Genomic DNA, 10,830 nt, shown 5'->3' on the forward strand with positions numbered 1-10,830 from the left:
ATCCAGTTCCTGTCAGCATGCACTTCTTAGCTTTATCACTCTTTTTTTTTTATCCTCATTAACTTGTGTATTTCTTGTTTACATTTCGATTGTTATTCCCCTTCCCGGTTTCCAGGCCAACATCCCCCTAACCCCTCCCCCTTCCCTTCTCTATGAGTGTTCCCTTCCCCATCCTCCCCCCATTACCGCCCTCCCCACAACAATCACGTTCACTGGGGGTTCAGTCTTGGCAGGACCAAGGGCTTCCCCTTCCACTGGTGCCCTTACTAGGCTATTCATCGCTACCTATGCAGTTGGAGCCCAGGGTCAGTCCATATAGTCTTTGAGTAGTGGCTTAGTCCTTGGAAACTCTGGTTTGTTGGCATTGTTGTTCATATGGGGTCTCAAGCCCCTTCAAGCTCTTTCAGACCTTTCTCTGAATCCTTCAACGGGGCTTCCATTCTCAGTTCAGTGATCTGCTGCTGGTATTTGCCTACATATTTGCTGTATTCTGGCTGTGTCTCTCATGAGGGATCTACATCTGGTTCCTGTCAACCTGTTTCTTTGCTTCATCCATCTTATCTAGTTTGGTGGCTGTATATGTATGGGCCACATGTGGGGCAGGCTCTGAATGGGTATGCCTTCAGCCTCTGTTCTAAATTTTGCCTCCCTATTCTCTCCCAAGGGTAATCTTGTTCCCCTTTTAAAGGAGTGAAGCATTTGCAGTTTGGTCATCCTTCTTGAGTTTCATGTGTTCTGTGCATCTAGGGTAATTCGAGCATTTGGGCTAATATCCACTTATCAAAGAGTGCATACCATGTGTGTTTTTCTGTGATTGGATTATCTCACTCCGGATGATATTTTCCCAACCTTATCTAGTTTTGGTGGCGATATATATATATATATATATATATATATATATATATATATATGTGTGTGTGTGTGTGTGTGTGTGTGTGTGTGTGTGTGTGTGTGTGTGTGCGTGTGTGTGTATGCTCTGAAATGCCATTGCTCTGAACTTTTTCTCCATATCCCCTCCTATGAATATTTTTGTTTCCCCTTTTAAGGAGTGAAACATCTGCACTTTGGTCATCCTTCTTGAGTTTCATGTGGTGTGTGGATTGTATCTTGGGTAATTCAAGCTTTTGGGCTAATATCAATTTATCAGTGAATGCATAAGATGTATGTTTTTCAATGATTCTGTTACCTCACTCGGGGTGATATTTTTTAGTTCAATCCATTTTCCTATGCATTTCATAAAGTCATTGGTTTTGATAGCTGAGTAGTACTCCATTGTGTAGATGTACCACATTTTCGGTATTCATTCCTCTGTTGAAGGGCCACTGGGGTTCTTTCCAGATTCTGGGTATTATAAATAAGGCTGCTATGAACATAGTGGAGCATGTGTCTTTGTTGTACCTTGGAGCATCTTTTGGGTATATGCCCAGGAGAAGTATAGCTGGATCCTCAGGTAGAGCAATGTCCTGAGGAACCTCCAGCTGATTTCCAGAGTGGTTGTATCAGTTTGCAATCCCACCAACAATGGAAGAGTGCTTCTCTTTTCCACATCCTTGCCAGTATCTGAGTTTTTTTTTAAATCTTAGCCATTCTGACTGGTGTGAGGTAGAATCTTCGGGTTGTTTTCCTGTGCATTTCCTTGATGATTAAGGATATTGAGCATTTCTTTAGGTACTTCTCAGCCATTGGATATTCCTCAGCTGAGAATTCTTTGTTTAGCTCTGTGCCCCATTTTTAATAAGGTTATTTGATTCTCTGGAGTCTAACTTCTTGAGCTCTTTGTATATTTTGGATATTAGCCCTCTATCAGATGTAGGATTGGTAAAGATCTTTTCCCAATCTGTTGGTTGCTGTTTTGTCCTAATGACAGTGTCCTATACCTTACAGAAGCTTTGCAGTTTTATGAGGTTCCATTTGTCGATTCTTGATCTTAGAGCATAAGCCATTGGTGTTTTGTTCAGGAAATTTTCCCCAGTGCCCATGTCTTTGAGACTCTTCCCCACTTTTCCTTCCATTAGTTTGAGTGTATCTGGTTTGATGTGGAGGTCCTTGATCCACTTGGACTTAAGCTTTGTACAGGGTGATAAGAATGGATCGATCTGCATTCTTCTACAAGCTGACCTCAAGTTGAACCAGCTCCATTTGTTGAAAATGCTCTTTCTTCCATTGGATGGTTTAAGCTCCTTTGTCAAAGATCAAGTGACCATAGGTGTGTGGGTTCATTTCTGGGTCTGTGATTCTATTCCACTGATCTACTTGCCTATCTCTGTACCAACACTATACAATTTTTTTATCACTTGCTCTGTAATACTGCTTGAGGTCAGGGATGGTGATTCCCCCAGAAGTTCTTTAGTTGTTGAATACAGTTTTGTGCTATCCTTGTTTTTTTGTTATTCCAAATGAATTTGCAAATTGCCCTTTCTTACTCTATGAAGAATTGAATTGGACTTTTGATGGGGATTGCACTGAATCTGTAGATAGCTTTTGGCAAAAAGGCCATTTTTACTATTATAATCCTGATAATCCATGAGCATGGGAGGTCTTTCCATCTTCTGAGATCCTCTTCAATTTCTTTCTTCAGAGACTTGATGTTCTTTTCATACACATATTTCACTTGCTTGATTTAAGTCACACCAAGATATTTTATATTATTTGGGACTATTGTGAAGGGTGTCATTTTCTTAACTTCTTTCTCAGCCTGTTTATCCTTTGAGTAGAGGAAGGCTACTGATTTGTTTGTGTTAATTTTGTACCCAGCCTCTTTGCAGAAGTTGTTTATCAGGACTAGTAGTTCTCTGGTGAAACTTTTGAGGTCACCTAAGTATAATTCTGATAGGTCTGCCTTTATGTGTTATTTGACTTTTTCCCTTACTGCTTCTAATATTCTTTCTTTGTTTTGTGCATTTGGTGTTTTGACGATTATGTGACAGAAGGAATATCTTTTCTGGTCCAATCTATGTATAGTTCTGTAGGCTTCTTGTATGTTTATGTGTGTCACTTTCACTGGGTTAGGGACATTTTCTTATATAATTTTGTTGAATATATTTACTGGCCCATTAAGTTAGGAGTCTTCACTCTCTTCTATACCTATTATCCTTTGGTTTTATTTTCTCTTAAATTTATATATTTTTTTCTTTTTTCGGAGCTGGGGACCGAACCCAGGGCCTTGCGCTTGCTAGGCAAGCGGTCTACCACTGAGCTAAATCCCCAACCCGGGTTTGATTTTCTCATTGTGTCCTGGATTTCCTGGATATTTTGTGCTAGGAGCTTTTTGTATTTTACATTATCTTTAATGGTTGTGTTGATCTTTTCTATGGTATATTCTGCCCCTGAGATTCTCTCTTCTATCTTTTGTTTTCTGTTGGTGATGCTCACATCTATGACTCCTGATCTCTTTTTCCCTGTGTTTTCTATCTCCCGGGTTGTCTCCCTTTGTGCTGTCTTTATTGTTTCTATTTCCATTTTTAAATCCTGGATGGTTTTGTCCATTTCCTTCACCTGTTTGGTTGTATTTTCCTATGATTCTTTATGGGATTCTCTAAGGGATTTTATATTTTTCTATAAGAAATGAAAAGCTAAGGATTCCTTCAAAATTAATAAAGATTAGATTTTACCAGGGAAACTTCCTGAAAATCTTGGCTACAAACATGGACGTACAGACCCAGAATTACAACAAAAGATGTGTCACAAATGTTGATCCCCTTTCCACTGGGACACCTCAGGAGACTAGATGACATGTGAATGTCTCTGCAGAAGCTAATAGATCCTGATTATTACTTATTCCTCATGACATATTATTACATGCCATCCTTTCATATGGCATGGATAGGAATTTATATTATAGTTTGGTTATACAGTCCAAATGGACTTATAAAGTTTGGTGCCTTTTATACATTCTGACATGAAGCAGAGAAACATCTTTAGATGATTTGTGCACAGAACACATCCCATATATGTGTTAATACAAACGTGTATGTTACTTTGGAAAATTTGTGTGTTTTCTAAGCAAAAAATCCAAACACCAACAAAGAAAAAGCAAGTAGCCCAGAAGATCCAGCCTCAGTTTCTGAATCCAGGACAACTTCAAAGCAACTGAGCTCAGATGGTCTAGCCTCATGGAGTGTTTCAACCAGGATTTCAGTTAAGCCCTAAACTTTCCTATCACACAGAGCCTGTACAAGAAGTGAAACAGCTGACTCTCTCAAAACATAGCCATATCCCAATTTTCTTAAGTTCCCCAGCAAATGCTGTCACCTTCACACAGGAGGAAGCAATTTAAAGAACATGATGTCCCAGTCATGAGAGGTCGGGTCTGTGGTTTTGGTCATTTAGTGGGTTATGGGTGTTTGTAATTGTTTAGATAGGTTGGTTGCAAGTTATAAGTCTTGGTCAGGGAGGTTATGAATCTCTTTCTCTCATTTTCTTTCTCCCCTATATCCTTCTTCACTCCTATCTAGTGTTAGGGGAAAGAAGGGAAAAGAGGAATGAAAAGAAAAGGGGTATATAGAGATATGAGGAAAAGAAAAGTAGATCACTGTTTCAGACTTGTTTTTGTCTAGTAGATCCTCACTATAAGCCGGTTCATTCCTTTTGGAATGGTAATGTATATTCTGTGTCACTGTATGTTAGAAGTATGTAATTTCAGTTTTTATTTCTTAGGACTTATAATTAAGACATTGTCTTGACTCTCATAAGAGACTTTGGACTTTTAAACAGCCTCAAGACAGAAAGACTAAGGGGACTTTTGAAGTTGTACTAAATTCATTTTGTATTATAATGTGGCCACACTGTTACAATTAGTTACCCACCATTCCTACCACCCCACTCAAAAAATTCAATGTCAGCCAGCAGTGATGGTACATACCTTTACTCTCAGCAAAGGCAGGCAGATATTTTAGATCTGTCTGGCCTACAGAGTGAGTTATGAAACAGCCAAAGCTACACAGAGAAACTTTGTACAAAAAGAAAAAAAAAACTGAAAACGCCAAAACCCAAAATGCAATAACAACAAAAAAGAATTCAATGCCCATTTTCATTTAGCATCGATTCGCCAAGGTTTTCATGGCAGCATCTGTAGCATGGGAGTCATCATAATTAAACAACAACAACAAAATTCTTATTTTTAAGATAACTTTTTGGTTCTAGACTAAAGGAATCTAATTTTTATTGTTTAGGTAAAGAATATTAGAAAAATAGATTGCATTTACTTATTCCATCTTATTCAAAAATCCTATTTCTTTAATATTATTTTGGGATGTGAGGATACAAGTTTATACTATTCCTCCACTTTAATTTTTCTTCTTCTTTTAAATATTCCTAGAAATCCTTGGCAGCTTTGCATTTCAGCTGCTCTTAGCTTTGCAAAGTATTCTTCACATTTAAATTAGCAGGTTTAATACAATTTTCAGCCTTACTAATAAATCAGTAGGGATGTTAAATCCAAATCTAAACCTGATTCCCACAGATCCATTTATTTCACACCACCAGCCTACATGGGAAATTGAATATTTTTCTTTATTTTTTTAATGATGATACAAGTAGAGTAATAGAAAAAGAGAAAGAAATAGCAAAGAAAATGAAAATGGAACTGCATTTGTGGCTGCTTGTGGCTGTCATCTCTGTTCTTTTCAATGAGCACAGCAAAACTGAGAATCACGTAGCAACAACATGATTTTCTCTAGTATGAACCATCAATTTAAACACTCAGGCTTCAAAGCAATTCATTTCTTTTTAATAGAAATAATTTTAAAACTGTATAAACAACTACCTAAAATTCTCATTTTAATTTTCTTATACTAAGCTAGTTATCATCAAAGCAAAACAAGAAAGTATTTAGTTGTTCTTTTCCTTGGGCTTTGTAAATTTCTTGTAGAATATCATTATTGTGTTTCATAGTTATGAGAACTGTGTTATATAAATAATGCTTCTGAATCTTATTGAGGTCTGCTTGGGTTCTCTAAAGACATAAAAATATGTGGCCCCTGTATTGTTGACCACTATATTTCTAGTTTACAGAGATATTTGCTAAATGCAAATAAGACATTTAAGGACAGGTATAAAGAATGACCAGAGCAAACTATTTTCTTATCTTTCCTAGAGATTACATTCTCCCCTCATCAGGGTTGCCCAGAGCACCTAAGAATTCTGTGTGGTCCATGGTGATTCCATTCTTTTCATTTTTCTCTTCTTGGGTCATCCATTTCACTTTCCAAATGGTCGGTCAAGCCTTACCTAGAAGTGGCATGTTCAAGTCTATGTGATAAATCTGGAGAGTGTGCTCTTTCAATTTGAACTTAACAGCAAGGAGCTCCCTTAGGGATTTTAAATTTTTTCACTTGTGTTATTTTAGACTTTGAAGTGTTGTTCTTAAAATTTTGTTAACATTTAGAGTAGCAAAATCAGCTAACATTTTTACTGGCACTTTTCAAGTGCTAGTAAATACGGAGAAAGGCCATGGATTGTAAACATAGGTAGACAACTATGCAAAGCAGAGATTGGCAGTGAGGTCAGTCTCTGAGATCACCTCATTGGTACTGGTGTAAATGAGAGTACACTGCAAAGGCCACCTGGTAAACAGTCAGTAGAACTACAGTTGACAATATGGTATAACAAATAAAACTGAGCAAAGGACATGACAGGTGTGAGAATCCTGGTTGATTAAGTGCACAAACATTACAGAACATATCTCCTGACTTACAGACTTCTTCTACTGTAACCTTTCCTGAAAGGTTTAATTGTTTACTGGGTCAGACTTTCACTCTTTTAGCTTGGTCATACAGCTCAAACTAGAGTGCTCTCCAGGTCCCTCAAAATAATGCAAATTATTGTCTAGTTAGAAGTAGGTAAGAACTACACTACCTAAATGGGTAATTGCATTCAGCTTTTAGTTGCCATATGCCTCTGTGTTTGGACTTTGATCTTTTGAGAATTAGTAATGACCTGTAGTGTGAAAATATATGTTTCCTTAATGTAAAATTATTTGGCAAGTAATTGAAGCTTGGGGGTCAAAGACAGTGTAGGCAAAAAATAATGATCATCTTCTGGCCATTTTTAATCATATGTGACTAATATTGTGGCCTTGTAGCTTGTGTGTGTGTGTGTGTGTGTGTGTGTGTGTGTGTGTGTGTGTGTGTGTGTGTGGTCTTGTTCCTCTATCTTTACAGCTTAGGTCAGGGTCTCCCCTAATCAAATCTAGTTCTCCGGATGTATATAGTGCTAAACTTCTCTTAAAGTATTCAACACCAGGAAACACTACTGGATCTGTAGAGGAAAGTTTCTGCGACTTTCTTTTCTGTTCTTACCAGAAAATCCATCACAGAAAAGGAGGACTACTGAGGAATCAGTAAGCATGATCAAAGTTTGAAGTAATGTGCCTTATGAGGCTTCTGTGCCCTGGGTATTTTATTATGTCACTTCGAAGCCAAAACACAATGAGGCAAAATATTTTGGGGTGGTGTCAAGGGTTCTTAATCTTGGATTTTGCTTCTGCTTTCTTTAAACACAAATCGCACACATTTATGAAGTAACTTTCATCCACATTCATATATTCACATTGCTGACAAGAAAATTATCAAGATAAAAAATTTGAATGTATCCTAAAAAGGTCAAAGAACTACTTAGATGTTTTTTAATTTCTCCTTTATCAAGACATTTAAGACTTAATATGATACTCAAGTTTTGTCATAAAAGTACAGTTCAATTAAAGAAGTTATATTTAATACACTAAAAAAAATAAGTTGGTGTCAGGAGCCATCTAGGATAGGCTAAATGCTAGTAGCTCACCTTCCTGAAGATAGCACACTATTTTTGCATGGTCTGTGATGGGTGAGCTCTAAGATGCAAGGCACAAAGAGGCTTTATCTCAGGATTGCTTTTTGCAGCTGATATGCCTTTTCTCTCATTATTTGGCAGGTTTTTCTACAGATGAATATAGATGTAGGCTTTTGTAACAATGTTATATAGACAAATTGATGACTTTATAGATCCTAATAATGATTCTATAGAATTCCTAAATGTATTCAAATAATTTTGAGCCCTCTATAACATGAAAGCTGCAATTAGAGTTCTGTAAACCTTCATCTGTCATGAAGTAACTACATTAAGATAAAAAGCAGACTTATTGATGATAAACGAAAGCATTCCTTATGGGCTGGGTATGAAACCATTATCTGATAAATGAAGGTAAACCAAGAATGAAGGATTTATTGTAGGGGATGGGAGAAAAGATAAAATATTGAATGGATTTATCAATACAAAACGGCAATACTAATGAGACACACATGAGGCAGATAATTTGTCTCTTGACAAAACCATGCTAACTTGAGACATAAGAATTATTGTTTTAAACTCTTAATGAACCTAATGAACCTGTGGAGCTAGTGGTAGATAATGAATGTTTAGTTAGATAAATAGTCTTAATGAAAACACATGTAAACATCTCTGTTGTAACTTATTCGATTTATCATTTGAATTTATTTTGAAGTTTTTTGTGAATTGTAGAAAAATATGCGTAAAATACCATGTGATTATATATCCTGAAAAAGTACACAAACTAGGATTGAGGACAATACTGCAGAAGTAGAAAAGAAGAAGTGAAGCAGAAGAGAACAGAAAAAGAGGCAGAGTAGAAAGCAGAGAGAGCAGAGAGATAAATATTTTTATTCATTTTTTTCTTTTAGATCTACCTGTTTCTGTCTCACTAGCACTGGAAATACCACCAATCCTAGCTTTTTCATTCATTCGTTCGTTTGCTTGTTTGTTTGTATATTTTGTTTTTACATTTCAAATATTATTCCCTTTCCCGTTTTCTCGTCCATAAGCACCCTATTCCACCCCCTTCCCCTTCTTCTAGTGCTCCCCCTCCCCAACCATCCCCACTTCCTTCCTCCCTGCCCTGACCTTTCCCTACACTGGGGGTGGAGGGAGTCCAGCTTTGGCAGGATCAAGTGCTTCTCCTCCCATTGGAACCCAACATGGCCATACTCTGCTACATATATTTCCTCCAGTGAGTATTTTGTTTTCCCTTATAAGAAGGACTGAAGCTTCCACATTTTGGTCTCCTTCCTCTTAAGCTTCATATGGTCTGTGGATTGCTTCCTGAGTTAATTGATGTTGTTGTTCTTCCTTTGGGGTTGCAAATTCCTTGTGCTCCTTCAGTCCATTCATTAACTCCTCTATTGTGGCCCCCTTGTTCAGTCTGATTGTCAGCTGCAAGAATCCTCGTCTTTCAATAAGGCTCTGGCAGAGTGTCTAAGTCAACATCCTTATCAGGCTCCTGTCAGCATATACTTCTTGGCATCAGCAATAGTGACTGGGTTTGGTAGCTGCATATGGGATAGATCCTCACACGTGGCAGTCTCTGGATGACCTTTTCTTCAGTCCCTGCTCAAATCTCTGTTCCTATATTTCCTCCAGCCAGTATTTTGTTTACCCTTATAAGAAGTACTGAAGCTTCCACATTTTAGTCTCCTTCTTCTTAAGCTTCATATGGTCTGTGGATTGTTTCTTGAGTATCCCAAGCTTTTGGGCTAATATACACATATCAGTGAGTATAAGAAACACATACCTTGTGTTTTCTTTTCTGACTGGGTTGCCTCACTCAGGATGATATTTTCTAGTTCCATTCATTTGCCTAAGAATTTCATGTAGTCATTGTTTTAATAGCTGATTAGTACTCCATTGTGTAAATGGACCATGTTGTCTGTATCCATTCTTCTGTTGAAGGGCATCTGGGTTCTTTCCATCTTCTGGCTATTATAAATAAGGCTGCTATGAACATAGTGCAGCACATGTATTTGTTCTGTGTTGGAGCATCTTTTGGGTATATGCCCAGGAACGGTAGAGCTGGGTCCTCAGGCAGTACAATGTCCAATTTTCTGAAGAACCACCAGACTGATTTCCAGAGTGGTTGAACACCTTGTAATCCCATCAGCAATGGAGGAATGTGTTGGCTAGTTTTATGCCAACTTGACACACAAACTACAGTTATCTGAAGAAGGGATCCTTACTTTAGAAAATGTCTCCATTATAAAGAGCTATAAGGCCTTTTATTAATTAGTGATTAATAAGGGATGGCCCAGCTCATTGTAGATTATCTCATCTCTGGGATGGTGGTTCTGGGTTCTATAAAAAAGCAGGCTGAAAAAGCCAAAGGTAGCAAGCCAGTACACAGCATACTGATTTGAAAGATTGCTTTTACACAATCCTTTTACAAGAACAAGATAGTGAAAGACTTGATTTCACTGTGGCCACTATAACCACATTGGCAAATCAAGAGACGGCAATGGAGGGGCTTACCACAGGATTGTTGAATAGTCCTATCTTATGCCAATATTTTGTACTACAGTTGTTAGAAATAATTCATAAACTATTTCATCTATCAGTAATTTACCATTATATGGATGATAGTTTGCTGACTGATTCAAATGTAGATACCCTGGAGAAAAATAAAATGTGATGAAATAAAGAGAATTTTGCCCTATTGAGGATTAACAATTGCTCCTAAAAATACAAAAAGAAGATTCTTTAAATTATCTAGAATATAAGGTAAATCTGCAAAAAAATTTAACCACAGAAGGTAAAAATCAGGAGATGCCAATTAAGAATTCTTAAGGATTTTCAAAAAGTGTTGAGACATTAATTGGCTAAGACCCATAGTCGGATTAATTATTCAAAGCTAAGGAATTTATTCAAATCTTAGATGGATTAGGACTTAAATACTCCAAGAAAATTATTAGCTGATTCTGAGACAGAATTAGGTCTGGTAAAAAAGAAATTATAAAAAGTACATGAGGATCATTTGGATCTAAGATGGTTCTATTTTAGCTATTTTGC

The sequence above is a fragment of the Rattus norvegicus genome, chromosome 5 (assembly GCF_021556685.1).
Source record: "Rattus norvegicus strain SHRSP/BbbUtx chromosome 5, alternate assembly SHRSP_T2T, whole genome shotgun sequence".
NCBI classification, from domain to species: Eukaryota; Metazoa; Chordata; class Mammalia; order Rodentia; family Muridae; genus Rattus; species Rattus norvegicus.